This window comes from Choloepus didactylus, chromosome 24 (genome assembly GCF_015220235.1).
Source record: "Choloepus didactylus isolate mChoDid1 chromosome 24, mChoDid1.pri, whole genome shotgun sequence".
Classification (NCBI taxonomy): Eukaryota; Metazoa; Chordata; class Mammalia; order Pilosa; family Megalonychidae; genus Choloepus; species Choloepus didactylus.
The window spans coordinates 18,414,343-18,433,905 of NC_051330.1; the positions used below are offsets into that span (position 1 = coordinate 18,414,343).

A 19,563-nucleotide genomic window follows, 5' to 3' on the forward strand; every position below is an offset into this window, starting at 1 on the left:
GTAACTTCAATAGTCCAGAACTTAATTTTCTTTTAAAATTAAATCATCTTTAATTTGATTTTAAATTTCTCTCATAATATGAGAGAAGTAATGACATTTTAATGGAGAATTGATGCATAACCAGACTTCACTTGCAAACCATCTCTTTAGTTATCCATGTTCTATTCGTCATTGTATGTGCCTACATAAGTTAACAGTATTCAATAGTTATGGCATATTATCTTCTGCTCTGGAGTTTTCAGTTAAGGTTTGAATTTATTTTCTGTTTCCATTCAAATTCTGTGTAGAGTTACATACTTCAAAGAAATTGTCCAGCAAAAGAGGTATTTCAGTGACAAATTTTGTTCCAAGTATATTTTCAAGTGCTAATTTATTTTAAAAATTCAATACCATTGCTTATTACTTGCTGTAGTAATCTATACTTAGCATTACCAGGTCACATCACAATTCTACATTAAAATCTTTTTATTAGCAGACTTGTGAATTTACAGAAAAATCATGCATAAAATACAGAATTCTTTATTATTATACCTTGCTTTGGTATAGTACATTTATTACAATTGATGAAAATGCATTTTTATAATTGTACAATTAACTACAGTCCATAGTTTAAATTAGGGTTTTCCTGTTTGTGCTGAGCAGTTGCATGGATTTTTAAAATTTTTATTCTAGTATCCTATACACAACCTAATATTTCCCCTTTTAGCCACATTGACAGTATTGTATCACCACCACCACCCATTACTAATAATTTTCCATTCTCCTAAATATGAACTCCCCACATTTTTATCCTGCAATATTTTCAATAATGGGATATTTGACAAAATTCCAAATCCATGACTGAATTCTACACTAAAGCATTTTTTTAAATTTTTAAATAAATTTTATTGTGAAATTTAACATGTATACATAACAGCAATAACTTTCAAAGTACAATCTAACAAGCAGTTAGAGAGCAAATTTCAAAGAATATTATGGCTTACAGTTCCACAGTTTCAGTTCTTTCCTTATTGTGAAAGGTTTTATAGTATGATACCTCATATATTCTATGTGTTACTCTATGTGTAAGGGTTTTGAACATTTATTTAATTGAATAACTTATCCAGCATTAATAATTATTCCTCAGTAATCTCTTCTGCTTGGTAAAGACTTTTCTTTATGATTTCCTGTTTTAGTGTTTATCTCTACTCTGAGTTTTTGTACACACAATGCTGGAGCTGATAAGAAGTCTTGTACAGAGTGATTACAAACATAGTGTTCCTCCAAGTGGAGTTTGCTCATATTGTTTAAGGATAAACAATAAATGAAGGTAATTCCACATTGATTACACTGACAAAGATGTACTGCCCTGTATGAATTCAGTGGTTATTTTAAAGGTCAGATCTGTGGCCCCCAAATTCCACATTTATACATTTATAGTGTAACATCTCTCCTGCCAGCTAAGGTCATGCATATGGTTTCCCTCAAGAATATGCTTATGTTACCTTACACTGGAGCTTTGACCAAAGGCTAAACTACACAGATATATTCATTTAGCTTTTCTCCAATATGAATTTACTTATTCTGAATGAAGTTTGATGGACAGCTGCTTGCCCTTCCACATGGATTACAGACATATGATTTCTCTCACATGTGAGTTATTTTGTAGAAATAAAAGTTATTTTTAAGAAAATATGATGGTTGTCTGGCGTAGGGTTTGGGTAGTGGAATTATGGGAAGGAAAGACATGTATAAGAGAGATTGGTAGAAGGTAGAATTAACAAAGCCTGATTACTTATTTCAGGTATCATTGAGCATAGATGGTATCCTCTGGATATGCTGTTGTGAAAAAAATGGCATTTGTTTTTAACCACTAATGTATTTAAAATCCAAATAAACAAACTACTATTAAATTACAAATTGCATTACTATATGAACATAAACTACAGTGCTTTAGAGGAGAACTGAATTTTATATGATTGGAGAAGGACAGAAAAATACTGTCCAGTAAAGTGTTATTTATAAACAATAATCTGTGGTGATCATTAGGAAGTATCCTGAAAACTTGTGCTGGGTAATATAAGAGTGAAAGGAAGAGGCAAAAATGTTCCACCTAGAAAGGTCAGCATTACTTGATTTGTGGTTACCATGTGGAACAGAGAGATTTGTACCATACATTGCTAGAAGGTTTCTTCACTGAATCAGTGGTTGAGAGGTGAGGCCATTTACTGTGGTTTGCATTATTATAGAAGAGCAATGGTGATGAAAGATAATTGGTCCTTATTGTGTCTCCCCTCATCTGGTCTGAGTAAGAATCTGCATTTACATTCATATACACATAAGATTTTTTCAAATTTATCAAAGTTGTTATTATTTGCTCTTCTCATTCACAGAGGAGATACTTTTTAGCTCAGACATCACAATCTGTGCCTAGAGGCAGCACTACCTCCTCACTCTGTTGCTTAATCCAAGGCATCACACCACTTAGCTGCTCAGCAATCTTGCTAAAAGCTTAGATGTGGAAATTCCAGGCCTACACCCTGGTAGTTTCTGAAACCAACCCTTAATCTCCTCCTTTCAAAACCCCATTCCCTCTTCATGCATCAATTATGGAGCCACCTCTGGGATGTGTGGGAGGCTTAGAGAAATCCCATTTTACCTCCGAGAGAGGCATCTGAGACTAAGCTCATTTCTTTCTTTACTATCCTCTCAAAAGTATGAGGGTTAGGGCACACAGAGGAGCATAGTACTAATCTGGGTGTGAGAAGGCACAGAGATGTCCCTTTAAGAGCAAAAATTTGGTACCAGTTCCCATTCAGAGGTATCATTTCCCAAGCTTGGCTTCTGTGAATGAGGAGAGGGAGAATCACCTCTGCACTCAGTAGCCTTGTGAGTCTCCTCCAACTTTGTCTCCATATCACAGGCTTCATGTGAAATAGCAGGACCCCTTGAGCAGAATTTTGACTATATTCCCCTTTCCTTTCAATCTGGATGCTTCTCTTGCTGGGCTACAATAGGTGAAGCTGGAGACTCAACACCTATGAACTGAGGACTAGGGGTCAATAAGGCAGTAGATTCTACGTAGAGAAGGGGCAGCAGAATACTTGGGAATTCCATTTGCTGGGCCAATCCTGAGGAGATTTGTGTGACATGGCAGGCTGTTGATTGGCCATTCTCCAAAGGCTTGGAGGTCTTTTCTCCCTCCAGTTCATCTTCCCTATACCTTTTATTCCTTAAATTTTAATATTTGAATTAATTGTAGATTCATATCTCATAGTTTGAATTTTAGTAACAAATCTTATTTGGGCCAATGTGTTAAAAATATTTTCATTGCAACATGTAACCAATAGAAATTTATTAGTGAGACATTTTATATTTTGGGGACAAAGTCCACAAAACCTGGTGTACATTTTTTCCTTATTTTTTATTTACTATTGTTTATTTAAGAAGTTAAAGATTTATAAAAAAGTCTTATAAAAAAATACAGAGTTCCATATATACACACCCTACCACACATAGGTATCCCTATTATTGACACTTTGAATTGGTGTGCTTTGTCCCAATTGATGAAAAATTATATCATTAACTATAGTCTGTGGTTTATATTAGAGTTCACTGTTTGTGTTGTACAATCATATGGTATTTTAAAAGAATTTTATTCTAGTAACATATATACAACCTAAAATTCCCCATTTTATCCACATTAAAATATATAATTTAGTAGAGTTAATTATATTCCCAATGTTATGCTACCATCTCCACATCCATTACCCTAACTTTTCTATCACCTGTAACAGAAATTCTGTACAAATTAGGCATTAACTAAACATTTTTTGTTCCTCTACCCCAGTCCCTGGTAACCTATATTCTAGTCCTGAACTTCAATTAATTAAAATTGGAGAGATCATATCATATTTGTATTTTTATTTCTGGAATATTTCACTCAACATCATGTCCTCAAGGTTCATCCATGTTGTCACATTCCTTTTTACAGCTCAATAACATTCCATTGTATGTATATACCACATTTTATTTATGCATTCATTGGTTGATGGACATGTGGTGTGCTTCTATCTTTTGGCAATTATAAATAATGCCACTATGAACATCAGTGTGAAAATACTTCTTTGAGTCCCTGCTTTCAATTTTTTGGGGCATGTACCTAGAAAGGGGATTGCTCAGTTATATGGTAATTCCTCTCTGAAGTAATTAACTCTCTGTGGAACTGACAAAGTATCTTTTACAGTGTCTGCACCATTTTACATTCCCATCTGCAATAAATGAGTGTTCCTATTTCTCCACATCCTCTCCAACACTTGTAATTTTCCATATTGTTAATTTTTGTCCTTCTAGTGGGTGTGAAATTGTACCTCACTGTGGTTTTGATTTGCATTTCCCTAATAGCTAATGATGTAGAGCATATTTTCATGTGCTTTTTTTTTTACCATTTGTATATCTTCTTTTAGGAATGTTTCTTCAAGTCATTTCCCATTTTTAAGTTGTCTTGACTTCTTGATCTTGAGTTGTAGGAATTCTTTGTATTTTCTGAGTATAAAAACTTTATCAGATATGTGATAAACATCATCACATATCAATGGGAGAAAAATATTTTCTCCCATTGTGAATGTTGTCATTTTACTTTTATGGTAAAGTCCTTTGAGGCATGAAAGTTTTCTATTTTTTTTAATGAGGTCCAATTTATCTATTTTTACTTTTGCTTCTTGTGCTTTTAGTGTAAGATCTAAGAAACCACTGCCAATCGCAAAGTCCTGAAGAAGTTTCCCTATGTTTTTTTCCAGGAATTTTATAGTTCTGGCTTTTAAATTTAGGTCTGTGATCCATTTTGAATGGATTTTGTATATGGTGTATTTGTCTATTGCATATGGATATCATGTTTTCCCAGCATCATTTGTTGAAACAACTGAGTGGACTTGGCAACCTTTTCCAAAGTCAGTTGGCCATAAATGTGAAAGTTGATTTCTGAACTCTCAATTCAAATCCATTGTCTATATGTCTGTCCTTTTGTCTATACCATGCTGTTTGATTACTGTGGCTTTATAATAAGGTATAAGATTGAGAAGTGTGAGTACTCCAACTTTGTTGTTTTTCAAGATAGATTTGGCTATTTAGGGCCCATTATTCTTCAACATAAACTTGATGATTGGCTTTTCCTTTTCTACAATGAAAGCTGTTGCAATTTTGATTGAGATTGCACTGTGTCTGTAAATTGCTTCAGATAGAATTGACATCTTAAAAGGATTTGGCTTTCTAATATCTGAACATGGAATACCCTTCCATTTTTTAATGTTTTCTTTGATTTCTTTAAGCAAAGTTTTATAATTTGCCATTTACAAGTCTTTTTCCTCTTTGTTTAAAATGATTCCTAGATATTAGGTTATTTTAGTTGCTATTGTAAATGGATTTTTTTAAAATTTTCTCTTCAGATTGTTCATTACAAGTGTATAGAAACACTACTGATTTTTTTTCCAGAGGTTATATGACCTTTTCTTTATATATATATATATATATATATATATATAAATTGAGATTGTTCAGATACCATACAACTATCCAAAGGTCCAGAGTGTACAATCAATTGGCCACAGCACCACCATATAGCTGTGCATCCATCAACACAATTATTTTTTTCAATTTTTAGAACATTTTCACTACACCAGAAAAGAAATAAAGACAAAAAAAAGGAAACTCAGATCCTCCCATACCCCTAACCACACACCCCCCTTCCATTATTGATTCATAGTTTTCGTATAGTACATTTGTTACTGTTGATGAGAGAATGTTAAAATACTACTAACTGTAGTATACAGTTTGCAATAGGTATATATTTTTTCCATATATGCCTCTCTATTAACCTCTAGTTATAGTGACATACATTTGTTCTAGTTCATGAGAGAGATTTCTAATATTTGTATAGTTAATCATGAACATTGCCCACCACAAGATTCACTGCTTCATACATTCCCATCTTTTAACCTCTAACTTTCCTTCTGGTGACATGCATGACTCTGAGCTTACCCTTTCCACCACCTTCACACACCTTCTAGCACTGTTAGTTATTCTCATTACATGCTACCATCACCCCTGTCCATTTCCAAATATTTAAGTTCACCCTAGTTGAACATTCTGCTCATAATAAGCAACCACTCTCCATTCTTTAGCCTCCTCATTCTATATCCTGATAACTTATATTTCATGTCTATGAGTTTACATATTATAATTAATTCATATCAGGAAGACCTTGCAATATTTGCCTTTATGTGTCTGTCTTATTTCACTCAATATAGTGCCCTCAAAGTTTCTTCATCAACCCACTTCTTTTACGATGGTTTTGTTCAAACACTATACATTTTGTCCTAAGTAAACAATCACTGGTTCCCCACATAGTCACATATTTATGCATTGAGCACCATTTCTTCCACCAAGATGGAGGAAGAGTGAAAGAAGGCAGAGAGGCAAAAGAAAAAGGCAAGAGAAAGAGAGAAAAACAAACAAACAAAAAACAAAAAAACTTGATAGCTAGAAGGTGACAAAAGGAAAGATAGCATTAACCTAAAGTAGAATAAAGAGTCAGACAACAGCACCAATGCCAGGAGTCCCATACCCTTCCCCTATTCACCACCCCCCCATATGCATTTAGCTTTGGTATATTGCTTTTGTTACATTAGAGGAAGCATAATACAACGTTTCTGTTAATTCTAGCCTCTAGTTTGCATTGATTGTATTTCCCCCATCCCACCCTATTTTTAACACCTTGTAATGTTCACATTCATTTATTCTCTCATGTAAAAACATATTTGTACCTTTTATTACAATCATTGAGCACCCTAGGTTTCCCTGAGTTACACAGTCCCAGTCTTTCTCATTCATCTTTTGTACTGGTGTCCCACATGATCCCAGCTTTCCTCTTTCAACCATATTCACAGTCATCTTTGTTCAGTGTACTTACATTGCTGTGCTACTATCTCCCAAAATTGTTTTCCAAACCTCTCACTCCTGTCTTTTCCTTTCTGTCTGCAGTGCTTCCTTTAGTGCTTCCTGTAGAGCAGGTTTCTTGTTCACAAACTCGGTCATTGTCTGTTTGTCAGAGAATATTTTAAGCTTTCCCTCATATCTGAAGTATAGTTTTGCTGGATATAGGATTCTTGGTTGGTGGTTTTTCTCTTTCAGTATCTTAAATATATCACCCCACTTCCCTCTTGCTTCCATAGTTTCTATTGAGAAATCCACACATAGTCTTATCAAGGTTCCTTTGTATGTGATAGATCATTTCTCTCTTGCTGCTTTCAGGATTCTCTCTTTATCTTTGATGTTTGATAATCTGATTATTAAGTGTTTTGGTGTAAGCCTATTCAGATCTATTCTATTTGGGGTACACTGCAATTCTTGGATCCATAATTTTATGTCTTTCATAAGATATGGGAAATTTTCATTGACTATTTCCTCCATTATTGCTTCTGCCCCTTTTCCCTTCTCTTCTCCTTCTGGGACACCAATGACATGTAAAGTCTTGCTTTCTCCAGTTCCTGAGTGTTTTCTTCTGCCTCTTGAGATCTGCTGTTTTATGTTTCCAGTGTGTCTTTCATCTCTTATGTTGTGCCTTTCATTTCCATAGATTGCACCAGTTGGTGTTTTGAAGTTTCAATTTCTACCTTATGTATGTCCTGTGTTTTCATTATATGGTTCATCTCATTTGCCATATCTTCCCTAAACTTTTCAAATTGACTTATTATTAGTTGTTTCAATTCCTGCATCACAGTTGAAGTGCAAGTTTGTTCCCCTGACCGGACCATAACCTCATTTTTCTTGTAGGTTGTAGTTTTCTGTTGTCTAGGCATGGTTTCCTTGGTTATCCCAATCCGGCCTCTGCAGACCAGAATGGGCTAAGGTCCCAGAAGGAAGAAATATTCAGTATCTGGTTTCCCTGAGGGTGTGTCTTAGAAAATTGGTACACCATCTGATGCCTCCAGTCACTGTGATTTTCTGCCCAGCAGGTGGTTCCTGTTAGCCTATAATTCTTGACTGGTGTAAGTTCTGAATGAAAGGCAGGTAGTAGAGCTGGGCCCCACCCCTTTCCTGTTAGAGAAGATAGATGCCCTAGGGGGATGTCATTAGCATTTCAATGGTCTCTCTCTGCTTGTGCTATACCCTTGTCTGGGTTACAGAACTGGGAACTGAAAATGGCTGTGGCTTTCTCCACTGAGTCAAAAAAGGAACTGAAATAGTCCAAGGTGACCCTCTGGCTCTCCAAGGTCAGTAGTCACCCAAAGCTTCTGTCTACTTGTTGGGGATTCGTACCTTGTAGTGAGCAGTTCACACTCGCTAATTAAAACCCCAGTTGGAGCTCAGCTGAGCTACATTTGCTTGCTGGGAGAGAGCTTCTCTCTGGCACCATGAGGCTTTGTAGCTTGGGCTGTGGGGGAGGGGTCTCCCAATTTGGATCTGCAGTTTTTACTTACAGATTTTACGCTGTGATCTCAGGCATTCCTCCCAATTCAGGATGGTGTATGATGAGTTGATGGTCACATTTGTCCCTCTGCAGTTATTCTGGATTATTTACTAGTTGTTTCTGTTTTTTTTTTCAGGTGTTCCAGGGGGACTGCTTAGCTTCCACTCTTCTCTATGCTGCCATCTTAGATCCTCCCTTAATGTATTTTTTAGGTATTTTTGGTTGCTATAGGACTTAAATGTAATATCCTAAGTCTACAACAATCACATTTAATTTGTTAGCATCTTAACTTCAATATCTTGCACAAATACTGTTGATGTACTCCTTTGTACCCCACCTTTTGGTTGAAATTGATATAGATTATATTTTTATACATTGTATGTCAAAAACCATAGGTATATTAATTGTTATGCATTTGCATTTTAGAACATATAAGTAATAAAAAGTGGAGTTACATACCAAAATATGCAACACAATAGTACTGACATTTATAATTACCCATTGGTTATCTTTCCCAGAGGCCTTTTATTTCTTTATGTTGCTTTAATTCACTGTGTACTGTCATTTCCTTTCTGTCTGAAGAAATCCCTTTGCCATGATTTGTAGGGCAGATCTGGTGATGACAATTTTATTCAGCTTTAGTTTATCTTCCTCATTTTTTGAAAGAAATCCTCACTAGATATTGCATTTTTGTTTGACAATTGGTTTCTTTAAGGAATTTAAATGTTTTGCCCCGCTGTCTTCTTACCTCCATGATTTCTGATGAGACTGCACTTAATCTTCTTGGACTCGCTTGTTCATAACATGTTGCTTTTCTCTTGCATTTTTCAGAAATTTCTCCTTTTCCTTGTATTTGACAGATTGACTCCAAAGGAGCTGGGGATGGTTCTTTTTGTGTTCCTCCTGTTTTTAGTTTGTTAGTCTTCTTGACAGCATATATTCATGTTTTTCATCAAATTTGGGATGTTTTCTGCCATTATTTATTTGAATATTCCTTTTGCCCATTTCCCTATTTCTTCCTCTGTGTCTCCTATAATGCGTATTTTAGCATGCCTGATGGTGTCTCACATGTCTCTTAGGCTTTGTTCACTATTTTAAATTCTTTTTTCTTTGTGCTTCTCAGTATGAATCATTTCAATTGTTTTGTATTCAAGTTCACTGAATCTTTTTCTTTCAGCTCCAATCTGCTCTTGAAATGTTCTAGGTAGTTTTATGGTTCAATTGTTGTGTTCTTCAACTCCAGTATTTGATCCCTTTTTCAAATTTCTACCTCTTTATTGAGATTATCTTATTGTTCATTCATCATTTTCCTGATATCTTTTAGTTCTTTCTGTGTTTTCCATTATCTCCATCACCATATTGCGGATCATTTTTTAAAAGCCTTTGCCCAATATGTCTTAAGTCTGTTCCTCTTCATTGATGGTTTCTGAATTTTTATTTTGTTCCTTTGTATGTGCCATCATTTCCTGTTTCTTTGTTTTTCTTGTAATCTTTTATTGCATGATGTACCTTTTAATATTTTAATGTCTTAACTCTGGGATTTATTCCCTGTGCTGTATGTTTCTTCAGTTTGCAGGCAGCTTGTAATATGAGCAGTATCTCCTGAAGTGCCATCAGCTAACAGAAACAAACAGATCTATTCAAAAAACAACTTTCACAGTTTTTGCAAATTGTCTCTGCTTTAATTCATGTTTTCCTTCACAGCTTAGCCCTCCTATGCAGAAGATCAGCCTGAGTCTCAGTAAAGAACAGGGTCCTTTTCATCTTTTCTGAGCCTGTGTCTTTTCCTGGGATTGTGATAGCTTATGTCCTGTTTACAGGAATCTGAATATCCTCTCAATTCTCTATGAAATAGACTTTCCTTCCTCCTGGGTGCTTTATTTTATGTCTTAAAGCCAGGAGTGCTTTGTCCCAGTCCACTTTTACCTATTTATTTCTTACTCTGCTATAGCTGTCTGCAAGCTGCTTCTCTCTGTAGTGCAAATTCTGGGTGATTGAGCCAGAGACAAATGTTCTGATTCAGTCTTTCAGGGTGTACCCCGGAAGGTACACATATTTTTGTGTTATACAGCTGTGGCACAGAGGCACAAACAGGCCAATTAAATCATAGAAGCTCTCACAGCTCATGAAAGACAGCTCCAGGATATGGAACTATGATCTGACTCCAGAGTCTGGATGCTTAATTGATCCTTGTGTGTGCTGTGATTGAAAATATGTCAGAAAAATGGAGATACCTATAGTTCCTGACTTAGAGGATGTTGTCTGGAGAATAAACCAGTTAATCTAGAATAGGGCCAACATGTCACCCAGCAAATGCTCAATCAGTGTGGGTAGATGTTCTTAATAACATCATCACCATGCCCTTCTTCATTGTCATTGTCATCACCATCATTTTTTCATGCTAGTTTCCCAAGGCCAGAAGAATTTTGAATGGCCACTTCTGGAGCAGATGGCTCAGGAATCAAGAGCTAATGCTATGGATTCAGCACACCTTGATGCACCCCATATGCTGGGTGATATGCAGATATAAATGAGATCCTTCCTTTCTCTCAGGGTTCAATGATTGACACCCATTGGTGAGCCATCACTGTTAATATTTACATCCAGGACAATAAAAGCAGGTTTCAGCCAGTAAGTGGGCATAAGGGCAAGAGTTTAAGGTGCTTGGATACATTAGAGACCCACCCTCTTCATCTTTGTCAGCCCATGTCATTATGACTCATCTTAATTGTGTGGCTCTCTTGGAGTCTGTCACAGTCTATTGGCTGGGTGGATCTTCTATAGAACTTTAACCCAGTAAATAAAAATAAATTGTGAAGATAGAGGAAGATATATAAAACAATGTTGCCTTATGTTCTACAGAAAATGTGCTAAGAATTCCATGATAAAATCTGTGGGGCACTTTTAAATTTAAGGCAGCTAAAATACAACAGTGGAGAAAAGAACAAGAGGTCAACAGCAACACCAGATATACAGGCTCCCAACTAACATGAGCCACAGATACCATATGCTAGAGATCCAGTATCAAATGTGGAAATGAGAACACTCAGTCAGTGGTCCCTATTGACTTTTCAGGGGTAGACACCAGGAATGTGCATTTGCAAAAAGTGAACCAGGGATTCTGAGATGGGTGGAATCTTGAACTTTATGAAAATGTGGTTGATAAGCTAAAGACCAATTCTTAATATAGTTCTGTTCTCCATCATACACAGACAAGGTGTTCATTCTCATGTTGCTCACTCCTTCCCCTGTTGAAGTGAAGGCACCAGCTGCACCTGCACACAATTTATGGATCACAAATTAGTCTGTTTTCTGTCTTGTCCAAACATGGTGATTTTACTGGGACTTCCCTCCTATTTTCTAATTTACCTTATTAGACTTCCCTCATCCTTCAGGAATCTATTTACATGTATCATCTTGGGAGCCTTCCTGAACATTAAACTGAACATTGTTCCCTGATTTTTGCATCCTCAAATCTCCCCATCTCCCCAGCAAAGCATGTACCACCCTTCACTATGATTCCTGTTTGAATTTCTCCTCCTCTGGACTGTATGAAATAAGGAGAGCAGGGGTGGCACCTCTCTGGATCACTCTTGTACCAGAGTGCCCACAAAGTGCATGCCATGTGAAGAGACTCAATGAATATGATCAATGTATGTATTAAAGAATAAAAAATATATAGAAAAAATACTTTCTCTGCTTTAGACATATCAGCATTGGGCCACATTTTCCACACCTTGCTATTTATGGTTAATCTTTCTATGCTTCTACTTCAAACATGAAAGGGAAACATTCAAATCTTCTACCTAAAATGAAAAAGAAGAGAACACTGAGGGAACATTCTCCTGGACTGAGCCCCCAATACTTCAAACATACAAGTCCACCAAGTGAACTTTCAGGATCTGAGAACTCTCCCTCCCTATTGACAGCCTCTCTCTGCAGTGACAACCTGTCTTCTTAAGGATTTTTCTCAATTCACTGAATAGAGTTAGAAATTGATGTAAGTACCAAATGCTACAGGAAATACTATAGGAGACTTAAAGGCAGATGTATACTTGGGGTCCATAGAGTTGTCCCAGGGCCAGTGTTCAATCAAGTGATACTGAGAAAATGGTTGGTAAATAGGTGGAAATATGTTACTCAGGCATAGAAATTGAACTGTCTGTCCTTCATGTTCCCTGTTGCTTCCCTTTGTCATATTACAGTACTGTGGTTTGAGATTTCCACCTCAACTGTGTGGGGACATGCCAACTGTCCATATGATGGATAAAGGCTACCTGATCAGCTGAACAGGTATGGTAGGGAAAAGAGAAAAATTTTCCTCCTTACTGGTTAACCCAAGGAATTCATGGACTCTGGTTTTAGGTACATAATATTTCATATAAACATGCATTTAGTGGGGATAACGTGTCTTCAAGAAAGCATTTTCTATGGACAAGCAAACATAAATGCTTGAACAATTTTAGAGAATTTAATAAAACAATGGCAATATTTGTTTTAATAAAATTGTTTTAAAAATTTAAATCTATATATTAAAAACCATTTTATTGATTTATTGCTTTTTATCCATACACAATGATGTTAATATATCATAACATATAAGTACATTTCTTTTGAGACAATTACTTCTATGAAAAGGAAATTTCCATTACCATATTAGGTGTGTAAAAGTTTTTTTTTATTTAATGTTTATTTTTAAAACTTTGTTATTTTTTTCAAATTAAATTCAGCTTTATTGAAATATATTCACATACCATATGATCATCCATGGTGTACAATCAACTGTTCACAGTACAATCATATAGTTACACATTCATTACTGCAATCTATTTTTGAACATTTTCCTTACATCAGAAAGAATCAGAATAAGAATAAAAAATAAAAGTAAAAAAGAAGAGCCAAATCATCCTCCCCACCCCCCATCCCCCACTTTTCATTTAGTTTTTTCCCCATTTTTCTACTCATCCATCCATACACTAGATAAAGGGAGTGTGATCCACAGGGCTTCACAATCATACTGTCACCCCTTGTAAGCTACATTGTTATGCAATTGTCTTCAAGAGTCAAGGCCACTGGGTTGGAGTTTGGTAGTTTCAGGTATTTACTTCTAGCTATTCCAATACATTAAAACCTAAGAGGTGTTACCTATATAGTGCATAAGAATGTCCACCAGAGTGACCTCTCGACTCCATTTGAAATCTCTCAGCCACTGAAACTTTATTTCATTTCATTTTTTTTCACAAAAGATAAGATTTTATTATTATGGAAAAAGCATCACAAATACAGGATTTTATAAACACTGGTAGGTAAAAACAAGTACAACTTTAAAAGTAAATACAAAATAAAAGAGGAAAAACCAATAAGCATTTTCCTTGAAAAAAACCTAATATTCTTCTGCAGAGGCGACTGCACCGAGGGCATGGATATGACTGAAGCCATCAGATTTGTTTTCTGATGCAGGGTCTGCTATCCCCATCTTAACAATTTTCAAAATGATGGCAAGCAGTGGCATTGAATAAATTACTAGAATCCCTTGATTCTTAACTTTCTATTGATACTTGATAAAAAAGATTCCGTATAAAACTTTATGACAGAGTTAACATCAAAGCTGTGCTTTGAATATTTGTTTTTACTTAAAGAAGGACCCTTTGCAACACTATTTGCAAATACATCTGTCCTTTCTGGGCTTAATCCACAGGATCTTCATAGATCTGTGTACGTTAGATATCATGCTCTTCTCTTGCAATTTAGTTTAAATAATAGTGACTATTACATATTGTGCAGTAAGTCCAGCTACTTTCTGTCTTCCTTACCCTTTTTTCTGTCATTCATTCAATACATTGTCTCTACCTTGGAGAAACCATAACATAACAACCTAACCTGATAGCTTTGAACACTCTTTATCCTCTCCCCAACTCTTCAAAGGGAAATACTTCAAGTCAACTACGTGATGTGATGCAGACAAAAACTCAAGATCCTAAACCTCAAATCGGGTTCATCCTGGCTTCCTGAAATACCTTTGAGTACACTTTCTTATAAAAATGTTTATGTATAAACAGCCTGGCTTACTATTTTAGGCACTTATTAAAATTCTAATAGTAAGCCTGATTTCCACCTTTTATACTAGAGCAAACACCTTTTGTTTGGCTGGCCAGTAACTGATTCTGAAGGGGATGGTGGCAGCCTATTTCTTGCCCATGTGAGGACTGAGAGGTCCTGCCACTGCCGCATGTCCTGGCCCGGAAATACAGCAGTCATGACTGAGTGGAGCATGCTCCATGTCAGAGGGGAGGGTGCAGAAGGAACCTCCCTCTCCACCAGAAAGAACCTGTGCTCCCGTTTTTCCCATCAGTCACCATCACCCAGGTGACCTTGGGAGAGATTTGCCAACCACAGATTTCCAGCTCACTCAAACCCCTTGGGATTGGGGCCAAAAGCATGTAAACCCAAAATGAGGAAAAACAAGGAAGACCTAACTCTTGAAAGCCTGAGAAAATTAATCATTTAGATAAAACAATACCAAGTACATGCTTTTTACAGAAGCAAGGGCTAATTAGCTTTAGAATGTTAGCTTGGAGTGTTTACACTTACTTAACAATACATAAACTCTACATTTAGGGTAAGTTACATATACTTTAAAAGCTCATGAAAGTCATAAAACTCACAGACATTAGATAATTTCCTTTGTAATGGCATAGACGTCCACTGAGAAGCATAAGAGAAGCACCATTAAACAATTATTTGGGCCAGTCAAGTGCTAGTGGGTATGAATGTGGTGCTGGTAAGGTCAAAGCTAAAGCTGACCTCATATAAGAGCCAATTATTTTCACTTAAAGAAAAACTACCCTGTCTATAAATTATACCTTTAGCCCTGGCCATCGGCCTTGCAAATGTATGCCAGAATTTATCAGAAGTGGTGCGGGATTGTTCAGTTTAACCCCCAACAACTCCATCCTTTTCTGAGTAAGGAATATAGCACTGACATCTACTGTAACACACTTAGGAAAACTCTTGTTCTTCAAGCCTGGGAAGAGTATCTTTCAATACCCATCTAACTTTACTTGTGTCCTGGGGCAGTCAAATAAAATGGAATCAAGTTGCTTGCCTTGGAATATCCTCAAAATTTGTGGATTAGTAAATGCCTTGGATTGGTGATTGGGAGGCCAAATTCTAACCAAATGGGAGATAATTCCCAACACATCTGTTTCTGGACTCCAACTTGGTTCCTAGATGACAAAGGCATTCACCAGTCATGACACAAGGGTCTGCTGTTAACAGCCATGGAGAGATCAGACAAAAATGGTTCACTGTTGTGGGGGCTGGGGAGAGTGATCTGGTTGTCATATACCATGCATCGTTTAGTATGGAGCTCAGAGAGCAAACAAAATTACTAGCCCTTCTTTCCCTTCCTTTGGGGACAACACTGATACTGTTTCCTTACCCAGTTTGTGAGCAGCTGATAGGCTATTTAAAAAAATGGCAATGTGTTCCTATTCATAAATATCCCAAGGTATGAAAAGATTATAAAGAAAAATACCACAGAGGGATAGCCTGTGAGGTGACATTTCCCCACTCAGCTCCACCTCAAATGCCCCTTCCCTGGGCCTTTCTATTGAAAAATTAAGCACTTTTGAGAACCACCACCCCATCCCAACCCCACCCCCAGCCATCCTGGAAGCCTTGAAACCATACCTGAGGTCTCCCGTCTACCAACATAGCACTATGCTGACCCAGGGTATCAAGACCTACGGCTTCAAACCAGATTCCAAGCCAGGATAATCCAAGTGGATTGATTTGGAGAGGTTCTTCCACTTGAGTTGTGAGCTTCATTACAAATGAATAATCACTTTGCTTGGGCTCAAAAACCTTGAAACTAAAACGGTTTCATAGACATTGTTATGCCATTACCCTTTCTGCCAAAGAATCTCTGTGAGATTTGGGATTGCTCACTGTGTTAATGAAAAACAAAACTGAATTTAAGCTCTTAAGAAGAATTTCCTTTTGGACATCCTGAAGCAGGAATGGCATTCTCAACTTCTAATGAGCATCCCATCAATGCGTGCTTAGGAGCTAAGAGATTGTCTCATTTTAAGTTTGTTCCCTTTGCTACTAAGCGATTTGCCTAGTATAAAACAAAACAAAACAAACAAAAGCCAAGAACTGAGTGTAAAGGTTGAGAACTGCTTAGCTGAATATGAGGCAACAGGAATCTTGACTTCCTTTCTTGTTTTTGCAATTATGCAAAGACTTAGTGAACAGCAACAGACCTCAGATTTTTATGTTCCCAGGGCTGCTGCAAAGCTGGTAGCTTAAATACCAGTGCTGCTTCATCCTTTGTTGGAGGCATGAACTTACTAAAAAGGACCCATGTTAATTATGAGAGAAAGAGAAAAAGCATGTCCCTTCCTCAGGGTGAGACAAACCATGGGGATAATGGTGAGGATTGGTTTTGGACATCCCAGAGAGAAAGAAGCTCCCAGAAGGGATGAACCCACATTTGCCCCTACTCCTGAAAGCCATTAGAAGCCATCTGTGAAAGTGGGGCATTTAGCCGGTCAAGTTCATCCACTTGGGTTTGGTGATGCATTAATATCTCCTGGTCCTCCAAGATATCCTCTCCAGCAGCTACCAGATTGGTGAGGGATTTGCTTCGAACACAATGGAAATCTACATGGCGACTCTTTCCTTCTTCCTTTTCCCATGACACCTGGATAAAAGAATGCTGCACATAATTATAGATTACTTCAAACCAGCCACCAGGTCTTCTCTTAATATTTTCTTAACAGGTAGGATAACCTTCAATTCCAATGTGAATGTTTTTCAGGCCCCGTTCATTTAAAACTGTTTTTTGTGACATCCTGATTCTCAATGTATTTGAAGAATCTGTAGAGTTTGGAGCTATGAAGAATTTGGGACTATTCCTTCCTGTGGGTGGATGATCTTCATCCCAGCCCACCAAATCCTCATCTGTCAGCCCAATGATGTGGCACTCTTGCTACCGCTTCTTGGCACAGCCTACCATGATGGGCAGGATCAGCTCTTGGAGGTAGTGGTTGAATTGCTTGTGAGCTTCATCATCAGACAGCTCATGCAGTAAAGTACTCAGATCTTGACATCGGGTAGTGTTGAAGTCAAAGTTAATGCAGAGATAATCGCATGTATCTCTAAGGTCTGGGATAGAGATGCCATCAGGACAATCGATGATACCAGTTTTGTAGTAATCCAGCACTGTGTGAAATACAGTTGCACTGATTCCTTCAGCAATCTGGTACTCTCCCTTCTGATTGGGCTGTGTGAAGTTGTACTCTCTTCCTGGTCCAAACATCCTTCCCAACATGGTATCCGGATGAGCAGTAAAAATTGGGGATTCACAACAAAACGTGTGCCATCTACAAGAAGTGTCACTTTCTCTGGAGCTTGGGAATGGGAGTTACTGCCAAAGCTGTTTCCAAACTGTTCTGGAGCAGTAAAGGGTTCATGGTTCCGCTTATTTCCAGTTTGGAAGCAAGAGCCTTTGATGTCTTCAGGACGTGGCAGTATGTGAGAGAACTGAAGATTTGCTGGCTAAGAGGCATAATCAAATGAAAGGTCATCATTCCTGGGACCTAAAGGATAAGTATCGTTTTGAAGGCCAGATGAAGCCAGGCTGTTTGCTTCTTTTCCTGGGCTGCAGCTGAGGTATCATCCACTAGGCAGCTGGCCTTCTGCCTCAATAACCTGTCCCCATCACTGCCACGGTGAACATTCATCCTTAGACTGTGTCCTCAACTGTCTGCTCCGTCAGAGATAAATCTTTTCGCTTCATTCCGTGCTCTCGCGCTGAGGACTGCAGCTACCCTGGAGGCACCGGCAAGATATACAGCAAGTTGCCGCCGCCGCCGCCGCCCACACGGGAACCCGCAGTGCTGCAGTAGCAGCGCGCGCCCCCCGCCCTGTCCCAGGTGGGCCCTCGTTTCATTTTGCATCCCCCTTTTGGTCAAGAAGATATTCTCAATCACACGATGCGGGGTATAGATTCATCCCCTGGAGTCATATTCTGCGTTGCCAGGGAGATTTACACCCCTGGGAGTCAGGTCACCTGCCGAGGTGGCTTAGAGAGAGAGAGAGAGAGGCCACATCTAAGCAACAAAGAGGTACCCAGGGGGAGACTCCTAGGCACAATTATATGCAAGTTTACCTTCTCCTTTGTAGTAATGAGCTTGGTAAGCATCAGTCCCATGATAGAGGGCTCGGCACATCAAACTGCCAGTCCTGTGTTTGTGACAATATCAGCATCAGCCCAGGTGAGGAAGTCCAACACTTCCGCATTTCGCCCCAGCTCCTCCGGGGGGGGGGGGGGGGAGGAGGGGCTATATTTTTATTCTCTGCCCAAATTACTTTGGGATGTGTCACTGTTTCACTCTAAGGTATACAAACCTACCATATCTCACTTCCTATTCAAAGTTAGATGTAATTGTGGTGTAAAAGCATCTTTTAGTAGAGAAGTTGTAGGTTGTTTCTGTTTTCTAAAGCTTCCAAAATGCAATAGACCAGAAATGAACTGACTTTCAACAATGGAGGTTCACAAATTTACAGTTCTAAAGCCATGAAAATGTCCAAATTTAGGCATCAACAGGACGATGCCTTTTCTGAAGTAGGGCCACTGTCATCCGGGTTTCCACTATCAGATAACAAGGCACATGGCTGGCCTCTGTGGGTCCTTCACTCCTAGGTTCCATTGTTTTCAGCTTCTGATTCCAGCGGCTTTCTCTCTGAGTGTCTGGGGTTCCTCTCTTAGCATTTCCAGAGCTATTCTCCTTTAGCTATCTCTGGCTGTTTCTCTCTCTGAGCTCTCACTTTTTTCTGACCTTTAACCTCTCATAAAGGACTCCAGGAAAGGGTTAAGAACCACCTTGAATTTGGTGGGTTACATCCCAAGTGAAATAACCTAATCAAAAGGTCCCACCCACAATAAGTCTGCACCTACAAGGATGGATTAAAAGAACATGGCCTTTTCTGGGGTACATAATAGCTTCAAACCAGCACATAGGTTTTCAAAAAATTATGCAGAAAATACAGAGCTCCCACATATTCTGTACACCCTGCAATTTTCCCTATTATTAATATTTTGCATTATT

General features: G+C 37.9%; 1 pseudogene; it reads right to left on the reverse strand.

The window, feature by feature from the left end:
* Window positions 1–16,949: 16,949 nt before the first annotated feature.
* Window positions 16,950–18,195, reverse strand: LOC119520132 (annotated as a pseudogene).
* Between the last annotated feature and the right edge of the window lie 1,368 nt (window positions 18,196–19,563).